This window comes from Grammomys surdaster, unplaced genomic scaffold (assembly GCF_004785775.1).
Source record: "Grammomys surdaster isolate TR1022 unplaced genomic scaffold, NIH_TR_1.0 274, whole genome shotgun sequence".
NCBI lineage: Eukaryota > Metazoa > Chordata > Mammalia > Rodentia > Muridae > Grammomys > Grammomys surdaster.
This window is the reverse complement of record NW_021604715.1, coordinates 383,287-395,852: the sequence shown is the minus strand read 5'-3', so window position 1 is coordinate 395,852 and position 12,566 is coordinate 383,287. Positions and strand designations below refer to the sequence as shown.

At 41.1% G+C, this 12,566-nt stretch overlaps 1 protein-coding gene and 1 pseudogene across 2 annotated transcripts in view; both read right to left on the bottom strand.

The window, feature by feature from the left end:
- Positions 1 to 12,566, bottom strand: part of Fhl1 (four and a half LIM domains 1) — a 58,757-nt gene that overhangs the window by 39,897 nt on the left and 6,294 nt on the right. The window lies entirely within an intron of this gene.
- On the bottom strand, positions 2,217 to 2,312 carry LOC114628962 (annotated as a pseudogene).

The following is a 12,566-nucleotide window of genomic DNA, read 5'->3' as shown; positions in this document are numbered from 1 at the left end:
TGGAACTCGCTGTTCACAGAAGGTGCCACACCCTCTCATGCAGCTGTGAAAGAACACAGTGGGTTACAGCTGCTTTACACACAGGCTGCCAGGTTCACACAGGGTGGGGCGAAACACTGGCTCCACCTTACATCAGCCCAACCTCCCCTTCCTGAACCCACAAAGAATCAAATGCACAGGATGCACATAGCTGTTGCTCACAGAATATTAGCTACACGACCACCACTTCTTACAGCAGATAAGCAGTTAAAATACTAGCGATGTGGATAACTATTTATACTCCCGCAGATACTTGATACCAAATATATTCATCAGACTCAACCAAATTTAATTTCAAACTTCATTTCCTCACACTCTAGCTTCCATATCCTATTACATTTTCCCCTTCCAGAACCGATTATTCCTGGAGATAGATGCAATTTATACCGGGTTCTACTCAGAAGGAATTTGGTTCTCTACTTGAAAAGTCAGGTAGCTTCCCTCTTAAGATCTTGGCTCTACAAATGCCTTCTCTGTCTGCTCACTACCTATGCACTTCTTGCTGGGTAGGAAGAGGTTACCAGTTTGAAGATGCTGAAGACATCTATTAGCAGACCAGGATACTGGCTACCCATTTCAGAAGTCTTTGCATCTTATCTAATGTTCTCTGACACCCTCCAGAGGGCAGAAGAGAGAAAGGCTCAGACTGAGAAATCAAAGCTCACACACTGGGGTCCAACTGAGCCGGAGGGAGCTATTTTCTCTTCCATAATTCAGAGTTTCCTCATCAGTGACCAGGAGGAAACGTACAGTAGGACTTGAACTGGATCTGCATCTTCATTTCACTTTCTTCTCTGTGCTAGTGTGTTCCACTTAACATTATTTGGGATCGTATTGCCTGTGCGCACTTTTCAATATGTAGAATAGAACTGTGGCTTTGATTAGACATAATGTATAATATTGTGTCAACAATATTGTAAAAAAAAAAAAAGGACAGCCAAACACTGGGTAAATGTGATAATACCAAAGTAATGGAAAGTAAGACTGGAATATTTAGGGTATATGCTTTCAAATAAATCATGTTAGTATTATCCTATTCTGACAAATTAGTAAGTAAATTAGAAACACCATTTTGTTATTGTGGAATGAGCCAGATATATCATTTTAATGATGTTTAAGACACTGGGGTTTAACAAAAGTATTGTGGCCATAGACACTGATGACTCTACCATTACTTTCAGCCAAGCTTAAAGGATCCCCAAGCTGCTAATCAATTTAGTGAATAACATGAAAATAAAATAAAATACAGAGACAACGGCTGTTGAAATGAACTTAAATGACCAGTTGAATCAATCAAAATCAATGATCTCCATGGATTCACTGTTTCCTTTCAGATGCTTTGAGCATGATTGTCATGGCAACCATCCCTTAATCATGTTCTTCAGGATATTCTCTTCCACCTAAGAAATCAAAGAGGAATGAACCCAAGTATCTCCTTAATTAGAAATATTTGTGATGATAACCAGTAGGCTGAGACTTCTCGTTACCTATTTCCCTACGTGTGTTAATGTGGGAGTCTGAAACACTGGCATATGTGCCATTCAAAACATACTGTCAATGTTGCCATAAAATGCAGTAATAAATATAGCTGAAATGTCTGCTGGCTCCTTCTAGAAGAACTGAAAATGATTTATTAAGAATAAATAATTCAGATAAGAGATACCTTATTTCAATAATTTCAACATAAGACCTGCAACATAACCAGTTATTCAGTAATCATTTATATAATAAGCAAAGCAACTTTTTTTTGTTTTTTTTCAAGACAGGGTTTCTCTGTGTAGCCCTGGCTGTCCTGGAACTCACTCTGTAGACCAGGCAGGCCTTGAACTCAGAAATCCGCCTGCCTCTGTCTCCCAAGTCCTGGGATTAAAGGCATGTGCCAACACTGCCCAGCTTATAAAAGTATGTTTCAGTCATATAAATGTACCACAGCCCAAGTTTTGCTATTTAAAGAAGGTTAGGTATATAGTATATCTGATAATATGCTCTTACAAAAAAGTAATCACATACAATTTTCTACATTTATTTATCCATGATTTTAATCCTAGCACTCGGGAGACAGAGGCAGACGGCTCTCCGTGAGTTCGAGGCTGACCTGGTCTGCAGAGCTAGCTCTAGGACAGCCAAGGCTAATCAGAGACCCTGTCTAAAAACTCTGACCTCCTCCCCACCCCCCCCAAAAAATGGAACACTTCATAAATTTGCATATCATCATTGTGTAGGGCCATGCTAATCTCTATACTGTCCCGATTTTACTACACATACCATTTCATTTAGCCTCTGTTTTAGAGTTTGGGCATGTGAGAATGTGGGCTCACTTGTGAGTATGCACATGGAAGTCATTCTTTGCTTTAATATTTGAGACAGTCTCTCACTGAACTCAGAGCTCACCAATTGGCTAGATTGGCTAGTCAGCAAATCCAGGAATCCTCCTGTCTCCATTCTCTCTAGCATTGAGATTTACAGACTTGTAGCCCTCCCTAGATTTTTTTACATGGAGTCTAGGTATCTGAACTTGGGTCAAGATATGAGTGTGGCAAACACTTTATCTACTGAACTATCTCCTCAATCCCTCTGCATTGATTTAAGTACTCTCAAATCACCATTATACAGTTTGGGGAAAGATCAATTCTCTTCTTTGAAGTCATCTGCTGTATGTGCTATATATTTAAAGCTGCAATCAGTCCAGATTTTCTATGGATTTGATTTCATTCAAAAACTAAAAAGTCACAGATTTCCCAAAGTTAGAGCAATGAACATTTTTACACTTTCCATTGGAGTAAGTGAACCTGATTTAATAGGTTTTCAATGCAGTTTAGAGATGTGTCTTTCCCCTAAACCAGCACAATGTGGAGGAATGAAAAGAACCCCCTTGTCATTCCAGATTCCAAAACTAAAGATGGAGAAGCCCTTTCCACACCCATGGCTTCACACAAGTTTCAGGGATCTCTGGCCAAGAGAGAGTAGGAAAATGTATTTGTCCACTTTTATTGAAATGTTAAAATATGAACAATATTTACAAATTCTAAGAACCGCTGAAATAGAAGCTAGGACCTATTGGGCACTGGGAAACGAATGCACACAAAGGCATGCACCGAATGCATGCACACAAAGGCATGCGCCGAATGCATGCACACAAAGGCATGCGCCAATGGCAAAATCCAGTAAGAAAAATGGAGGGACAGATATTTGTTAATGTCAAAAGGTAAAACCTTGACATTCTTGTCCTCTGCCCTAATGTTCGATGATATTTTTGTTTTGTTTTAAAAATAAGAAGATAGATGTTCTTTCAATGACCATTACAGTGTCTCCCAAACAAAACAAATGATAAAATAAAAATTCACTTATTGACTGAGAGAGGCTTGAATTAGTCATTGCCAAGTTTACAACTTTCCCATAACTCCAAGAATTCTTTCACTTAAAAAAAAAACAAACAGCAACATTTTTCCACTCTGTCATGATGACCATGGGTAGCTTTTTAGGCACATATAATTTCTATTTTTATGTAACTCTCTGTAGACCACTCCCCAGTTTAGACCTAATAGAAAGCTGTGAAGGACAGAGGACTGTCTAGAGCCTGTGTGACAATCCTGACAGCTGTATCAGAGCACTAGTGGTCCTGGATGCCTGACTAGGACCACCACTAGACTCTGCCTATTCTTCACAACTCAATGCTCTTCCTCACCATCTCCACAGTCCAAGCTGTCTGTTAACTGCAGACTGATTACATCATCTGACTTTTAACCTTTTTAAAAATTGTATGTGCCTCTGAACCACCTGTGTACCTTGTGCCATGATGACAAAAAGAGCGTATCGGAGCCTGAGACTGGAGTTACAGGTGGTTGTGAGCCCCCATGTATGTGCTAGGAATTAACCCCAGGTTCTGCAAGACCACCCAGTGCTGGTAATCAGTCAACTATTTCTCTAGCTCCCCATCAGACTTTTCAATGTTGGGCAAATTCCCTTCTTCATGTAGCTGTCACAATAATCTTTCTAATATATCACCTCACACATTTTATATCCTTTCTCTGAAATATCCTTCCTCTGCCATGATCTAAGAGCCAAGATCTTTACCATAAAACACAAGTTCTTTCACTGGGACCCTGGCCCACGTTCTGCAGCCCCAGCTTTGGCTATCTCATTACCTCTAGAGTTCTGCTCCAATAGGGAACCCCAGGTGTCACTCCCCTCTAAACCAATAACCCTCAAAACTGGCTGCACTTGGGAGCCAAGGACACTGGTAATGTGTGGGTACTGGTATGGTTTGAATGTTCCCCCTCCAAAATTCAGGTGGTGAAACTTAATGGCCAGTGTGACATTTATTACTAGGTAGACCCTCTAAGGGATCAGAGCACCAACGCTCCTCCCTTTGGGATGAAATTAAGAACCTTACAAAAAGGTTTCACTGCAGTGTTGAGGCCTCTAGCCTTTCCCCTCATGTGCTGCCTTTGCCAGGGAGCACTCCTTCCCAGTGCTTTAAATAAGCCATGATCTTCCCTTCCTCTCTTTCCTCTACCAGCTCTCCTGGCCTTCCTTGGTACAAGAATGTGAATATTTTCATATTCTCTGAAGTTCATTTTTAAACATAAACAACAAGACAACATTAAGAAGCAAGTAAGTTCTTGGGGTGGCCTAATCATGGAGGAGTCAGTGTCAGGTCCCTTACAAAAGAGCTGACATAGTCCACCTCCAGGCCTTCCACCGTCATTCATGTGATGAAAACACCATCCCTTCAGTCCAGAGGCATCAAGGCACCGTGTTGTAAGTGGAAAGCAGTCCCCATCAGACAATAAATCTGCTGTCACCTTCATTATGGATTGCTCAGCCTCCAGAATGGTGAGAAATAAACTTCTGCTTGTAAGTCACCCAGTCTTGGGTATTCTGTTACTGTAACACAGAACAACACAGCATATCCAACGAAGTTACCCGAGATGAATCTTAGATGTAAACAAAGTTGAAAATCGCTGTCCCAACTTCAGATAGCACATAGTAGTTGCACAGTAGTGGATATCAGATTATCATTGTGGACCCTTTCTCTAACACAGGTGGCAGCCCCATCCCCAGTACTTCTGATTCAGCCAGCTTGGGTAGAGCTTATGAACTTGAATTTCAGAATCTAGGTGATGCTCTGTGCTCTGGGTCCAAGGATCCTACACGGAGAAGCACCGGTGTGTAGTTATAATCAGTACAATTATGATATAAATAGATATATCCTAAACAAATAGTAATTATATAGCTACAGATTCTCTGAAAAAAGTTTTGACAGGGTCTGTCTATGTAGCCTTGACTGTCCTGGAACTCACTATGTAGACCAGAGGTAGATCTGCCAACATCTACCTCCCTAGTTCTGGGAGAAAAAACATGTGCTGCCACACCCAGCCCCTTGCCTAAAATCATAAACTACTAGTAGTTCAGATTTAGGTTTTCTCCTAGATTTTGTACTATTTGTGTAGACTTTATCATATAAGAATCCCTAATCTGAAATATGAAATGTCCCAGTACTGGAGCATTTAAGGATACTTAGCCTTGTGCATCTCATTTAGACAAAAGAGAATGAGCATCCTCTGAAATAGCCACACTTGGCTTAGACAATCCAGTAGATTGTCTCTTTATAAAGCGAAGCCTCCATGGAGGAATTATCTTCCCAGAGAATCAAATGATCCTTAGGGTAGGGTTCAACATTCCTCACTCTCTCCACTCCCTGCCCTGCCCCGACCAGCTCAATACTCTTTCTACCACATCCTTGCTGCGTTGCTAACAGCATCTACAATTACAGTGACCATTCCCTGCCTGGAGAGATTGATTTCACTGGTCTCCATAGCACGTAGCCCACCCGTGTGTATGTGTTTGAGATTAAACACTGACTAAGCATTTGCTGGTTTCCCTTTCTGATGTAATCAGCCCCTTCATGGCCTTCCTATCCACATGTGTGCTGCCACTATCTGCTATAGAAACAATGACAAACATATAAAGAAAATGAATGTGGGTCTGAAACATGGCACAGTTGATAACTAAATTTACAAGGTGACATGATTTCTGCTTGCAAATTCCCTGTCAGAAAACCGTGCCTACCATTTTATTCTGAAAACAACTACTACTGCAATAAAGTTCTGAGTGTAAGAAAATTATATAAAGCACAGTGTGCTGATGGTTTTGGTCTGCTGGCCAATCTTTTTGTCATGCAAGGGCCCTCCTTCTGTAAAATATAAACCCAAAATAACCACACTAAGGATGAAGGAAATAAAGGAAGGGGAAACTAGAGATGGGAAGAAGCAAGAGAGAAACTGTCAAGGGGACTAGAAGATGCCATCACATACCTTCCCAGGGCCATTATCTTCCCCAGTCATTCCAGGTAAAGCCACCCCTCCACATCTACAGGTTGTACAGACAGAGATTCAACCAACTTTGCATGGAAAGTGTTCAGGAAAGAATATTGCATGCATGTGGAGTATGTACATTTTTCTCTTGTAGCAGGCATTTTGTAGGCTTTGACAAATGTTGGGGGTGGGGGTAATATCTTTTCAGTACACTCTCAAGAACACTAAATGCGTACACCTTGAATGTTAACTGTTTAAGCATTGTTAAAGGAAGCATCACAGGAATATCATAAACCCTATCTTTAGTTTTACTGATTCATTGTTCAAAGACTTTTGTATAAAGTAGCCCAGGAAATACATTGTTTTGGCTCTCTAGATACCAGCCTTTCACGACTCCCCAACCTCCACTGTGGCTCCAAACTTGAAAGGAGTATCAAAGTTTTATTGGATCACCAAATGAAAAGTCGGAAACACTGTCCCAAAGATGCTCAAATTCCTGTTTGCTGACCACTCATCTGAAGACATTTACGAAATGGCTTTTTTAAGAGACAGTAGAGGCAGCGCAGAAGAAGTAGCATGAGGAGACAGGAAAGACACATAAAGAGAAAACCAGGAAGGAAGACAGAGAGGGCAGCCACAGGGCAAAACAGGAGTGGCAGGGGAGTGGGCACAGACCAGGGTCACAACTATCAATAGAGTGGCAGCAAAACATTTCCTGACTTTTGAATTTTTCTGACAGTAAAAGAGAAAGGGATGGATTGCAGCTGGCTACAGTAGCCTCTAACTTCCCCCAAAGAATTATTCACTTAATTCAATAATCCAGATGAGAAATGAGAACTAAATATACTAAAAGCCTGTTCTACACATAAGTGTGTAAACAAAGTGTAGCCTATGCACAGAGAGCCCCAAATCAGCCCCAGATCTGTTGAAAAGTTCATGGGTTATTCCTATTAACTGTGTGTTGTATCAGTGTGTACCTGAAGAGACAGGCGTTGCTACCATGTGCCACTTCACATCTCTATCAACTACATTATATGATCCCAACCCTGATTATCACTGAGCTGAAAAAAATTCTCAGACTGAATTTCTCTGTGCTGAGTATGTGTGCATGTATGTGTATGTGTGTGTACATGCACAGAGACCAGAGAACATACAGTTCACTGATTCAGCTAGATATCATGGCCAGAAAGCTCTAGGGACTGGCCTGTCTTACCTCCTCCCCTGGCCCTAATGTTGCAATTGCAAGTATCTGCCCCATACTCAGCTCTTTTAATAAAAAAAAAAAAAGGTGTTGGTTATCCAAACTCCGATCTTCACGCTGTACAAGAAGTATGTCACCAACTAAACTACCTATTTCCCCAGCCCCTTCTGTACCTTTTCTATTTCAACAGACAAGTATCTACCATTTTGTTTCAATTGATTTCAATATTCAGTATAAAATGCTCTATGGCTATTAGCTATTAAAGTTATCAGTTATTAACAATAGGCTGTACCATACACTGTAGATGGATAGTAGGCCACACCATCTAGGTTTGCCCAAGTATAGTCTCATGTTTGTACAATAAAAAAATGTCCTGACAAGTTTCTCAGAAAATATACCTATCATTTAGTAACATAATTGTATATAAATAAACATCTTTTTCTTTCTTTTTTTGTTTCACCATTAAGTTTGAGGCAAGATTTCAATAGTTTCGTTTCCTGGGATTTTTGTTTGTTTCTGTTTGGCAGTGCTGAGAAGTAAACTGGGAGCTTTGTTAATCTGAAGTCCGTGCTCTCCCACTGAGCTCCAGCCCCAGCCTACTTTTCCTGTTCTTGAGCATTTGACTTTTCAGGAGATCTCTGTAAGAATATACACTGCTTTTGGTACCACAATTGCTTCTCACTTGGCTGTAATTTGCCTTCAGGCCAAATATGTAATGTAAACTATGTGCTAAGTAGTTTACTGCGAGGTGACCAGGAAAATGTTTCAGAAATCCACACCTAGGATTCCTCTGTAATATAACTTTGCTTTAAATACAGAAAACATCACTGCATCTTGGATACAGATCCAGGTTTGGTTTGCTTTGGTCTGGTTTGATAGCGGAGGATCTACAAACTTATAAAGCTAGTTCTTGCATAAAAGTCTATCAGTAGGTGCAAGGGGCATAAGCCAATGTAGGGGAGGGGGGAAATACATACCCTAACTATAACAGTAGTTTCATGGTATATACATTTATCATAACTCATCAAATTAGATGGCTATCATTTTTCACATATAAATGACACTCCATAAAGTAGGCATTTAAGAAGTCCTCGCTGCTGTATCTGCACATACAGGTATAAACTTGCACCACCTCCTTTTAATGTGCGAGCTTGATTTCTCGTCTCCCTTTCTAGATTGATTTGGTTGAGACTGTGTATCGCAATCTGGCCTCAAACCTCTGATCCTCCTGCCTCCACCTTCCAAGCGCTGGGACTACAGGTATGTACCAACACACCCATTATAGTTTCTTTCCTTAGTGTGATGTATTTGCTATACTGGAAAATTCCTTCTCAGTTCTTCCTCTCAAAGAATCTGAATATCTTGGGGCTTGTGTGTGTGTGTGTGTGTGTGTGTGTGTGTATTTCATTCAAAATCATGAACTTTATAGTTTACAATTTAATTATAATTTATAATTTCCTCTCTCTATTTTCCTCCCTCCCCTTCTTCTCCCCCCTCTCTCCAGGTTTCTGGCAAGCCTGGAGAGAAATTCACTCCAGTACCCTCTTCCCAGCCACATGAAAGTGGTTGCACTTGCAGGCAGATGCCAGCTATCAGCTCCACAAACAGGAACGACAAGCCAACCCTTAAAATCTTCCTAACAAATTGTACATCTCACACTGAACAAGAGCCAACAGCCTTAACCCTACTCTAAAGCTGAAGTGAATGACAACTCTTAAGCACACTGTTTTATACTTCTTCATCGAAGTCATTCAACAAAGCTTCTGTATACTCAGTTACCATCTTTTGAGTAAGAAAACAATACACTGAAAACCATGTGGCTCCAGGTAGCTTATGCTCAACTTCTAACAATAGAGAAGTTGAGGCACAAAAGACTGCAGTGACTGCGGGGCCAGCCTGGGCTTCACAGTGAGACCCTGTCTAAAAACAATATAAAAAAAAATACAACCTCACAGATACTACAAATTCCTTTTATTAGAATATCTTGGGAACATTTGTATCTTAGGATATATATGCCATATTTTACGTGGGCAAGTAAGACATAACTTTGACAAGCAGTGAAGAGATGATGATTTATTTTGATTGCTGCCCTTTTGCTTAGGTTGCACTGCATTTTTAAAAAGTCCTCATGACTCTCCCGTCTGTATATTTTATATCTATCGTAGTTCAAAAGACAGTATGTCTCAATAGCTTAAATTGGAAGGAAAATCCACTCTCAGATGACAGACTCATTGTACTTTCAAAATCTACAAGTTGCTGATCACTGGCTGTTGGTGTACTGTATTCACTACCAGGCACAGTGATGAGCCAGAGCCAAGGCTACTTGAAAATACACCCCTAGTCAAAGGGACAATTCTCCTTTGTTCCACTCAGTCTTCCTCCGTTAAGTATCCACATGCATCATTACACACTTTTGATAGCTGGTACCCTAGCTATAAAGAAAAATTACTTTGCATTCCCAAGCTGGCATATATATGTATCTCTCCTTTTCCGGTTTACTCTATTATGTCACTGGGATTTCTATATTTGGTGACACCACATCTTCTTACCTTACCACTATCCTGAAAATCATTCAAAGTGGAGAAATGGACCCAGCCAAGTCTATCTGGTATATGTACAACAGTGGCAAATATGGATAAGAGAAAGGCGGAAGCGGTGGCTGTCAAATGTGCCACAGGGATGATCCTGAGGAAAGGGAAGTGGGCACAGTGAGATAGGCTGACAAGTCACCCTGAGGGTAAAAAGATGTGCGGTGGGCATACAGACAGAGGACCCACATAGCTACAGAAAAAGTCTCCCTCCAGGAGAAAAGCAAGGGACCCAAAGAACTTGTTTTTAAGATTCCCTCTCCCTCTCCCTCTCTGTCTCTCTCCCTCCTCTCCGTGTGTCTCTGTGTGTGGGTGTGGGTGTGTGCATATGAATTTGACCGAGGTGCCCACAGATACCATAGGATCTATGTTTGAAGGGTCTGAATCCCATGGTGCTGGAATTAGAGGCGGTTATAAGCCAGGTGCCTGACATTGGTGCTGGGAACTGAACCCAGATCTGCTGGAAAAACTACAAGTGCTCTTAACTGCTGAACCATCTTTCCAGACCCAAGAACTTACTTATTTTTTGATAAGATTACTTTTTATTTCATGTATATGACTATTTCACCTGAATGTATATGTACTACATAAGTGCCTTGTGCCTGAGGAGGCCAGAAGAGGGCATCTAATCGATCCCCAGGGACTGCAATTACAGATAATTATGAGTGACCATATTGGTGCTTGGAATCAATCCCAGATCCTCTGCAAGAGCAGCAAATGTCCTTATCCACTGAGCCCTCTTTCCAGCCCCATCCTCAGGAACATTTTTTGAGTGTCAGATTAAAATAAAGTGTGTACATGTATCCATTAATGACTATAGTGCCAGAATCTACCGTAACTGAATTTCCTACCTGGATCTAAAACAGTTAGAAAATTTCAAATATTCCACAATTAGAACAGATGTCTCATTTTATAAAAGAAAAAAAACATTTTTCATGAAGATGGCTTAATTGTGGTCTTCCAGGCTACCACATCCAAGGAGTCTTAAAGTTGCCTTTCATTTTTATACGTACTGGCATACTTGATATGCCTGGCTCTAGCCAGACAGGCTAGGCTTGTTGGCCAGTGAGCCCTTCAGGATCACCGTGGGGTGGGTCCTCCTAGAGGTTGGAACTACAAGTGCGTTCCCAGAGCTGGGCTACGCACGCTTGATGGAGCCTGAACTCAGGATCCTGAGCTTACAGAGCAAGCCCTTTCCCATAAAGCTATCTCACCTGCCCCCAAACCGGACATGCTGAGGGACAGGCCACTGAAAAGTTCAATTTTGAAAAGAAAAAAAAAGGATCCAAACCAGAATTTTGTCATTAACTTAGCCTCATTTTCTTCATCTGTAAAAGGAAGAGAGGGATCAATTCCTGATATTGAAATCCTTACTAATCAAGCAGACGGGAAAGAAACTTGTGCGAGTCATTCTTACCTTCTTTATAGTGGACAGGAGCAGGGCAGACGACAAGTCCAACTCCCAACAACGTTCCCCCTCCACCTACAATGTGGCTGGGACTGGCTACCAGTGCAGCAGTAACTCAATCTTCTGAGAGCTTAGAAAACCTATGAGAAGCTTTAAATTGGCAACTTTGTAATGGACTTGAGTCCACCATGAAAAATTGACTGCATTTTTAAAAGTTTCATAAAAAGTTAGTTGTCACGAACGTCTAGATCAGCAGTTCTCAACCTGTGGGTCACAATTCGTGAGGGTTGCAAATCAGATAATTTGGATTGCAATTCATAGCAACAGCAAAATTACAGTTATGGTAGCAATGAAATAATGTTATGGTTGGGGGTCATCACAACATGATGAACTGCATTAAAGGGTCACAGCATTAGACAGGTTGAAAACTACTTGTCTAGATGGTAGATCATATGTGCTTTTCATTTTCTTCTCAAGGCCTGTCTGTATAACAGAGAAGTACTAATCTCATCATTGAAAGATCCAAGTTACAGAAAGGATTCTGCATTCTTACAGGTTTTACTAGATCTCCCACCTATCTGAACTTAGTGGGGTGAGTCTGGGGAAGGTAGGTCCATAGCAGTGCACTAGCCTAGCACACAAAGGCCTGTTTCCATACCCCACACAGCAAAGACTAAACTGAATCACAATCAGGGAGGTGTGACCAGAACCAGGCAGTATCACCATGCATGCCTGCATGCAGTGGGTGATTAGCACTTGGCTGATTGCTATGGTCAGAATCAGGACATTATTATCATAATCACAAGCTACGGCTGACAGTCCTATATAGAAATCAAAACATGCATTTTATCTAAATTAACAGCTCTTCCCCCCCCCAACCCCCAGCACCTTCGTCCTGGAGAATCATGGTTAAAATTCCTTTCCAACTTAAAAGTAAATGAAATGAAACTCAAGGACCCTTTTCTGCCCTCTCTCCTTCCCCCTGCTCCGTCTCTCTCTCTGTCTCTGTCTCT